Here is a 260-nt window from a genome sequence, read left to right on the forward strand (position 1 = left end):
GGACAGGATGGGCGCGGTGGCGGGGACAGGGGGGGGAGGAGGGGTGGAACAGGCTCTGTGAAATTCATACCCCGAATGTGGGCACCGCGCAGAGAACCGGATGACCTAACCCTCTGTGCTCCTGCAGCTGTGACAGAGCCAAGCTGACACCCCCCTCCTCCCAGCTTCCTTCCCCCCAGTACCCACGGCCGGGGTCTGTCCCCTCGGGCAGGGGGTGCTGCTGGTAACGGCCCTTTGTTGCTCCCCCACGGTCGCGCTTC

The 260-nt window shown here is 66.5% G+C and overlaps 1 protein-coding gene across 1 annotated transcript in view; it reads left to right on the forward strand.

Moving 5' to 3' along the window:
* Window positions 1–260, forward strand: part of LOC104491779 (bone morphogenetic protein 2-B-like) — a gene marked incomplete at its 3' end in the record, with an annotated part of 2,034 nt that overhangs the window by 863 nt on the left and 911 nt on the right. The gene's annotated exons all lie outside the window — the stretch shown is intronic.

The sequence above is a fragment of the Buceros rhinoceros genome, unplaced genomic scaffold, assembly GCF_000710305.1.
Source record: "Buceros rhinoceros silvestris isolate BGI_N320 unplaced genomic scaffold, ASM71030v1 scaffold20694, whole genome shotgun sequence".
In the NCBI taxonomy this organism is placed as follows: domain Eukaryota; kingdom Metazoa; phylum Chordata; class Aves; order Bucerotiformes; family Bucerotidae; genus Buceros; species Buceros rhinoceros.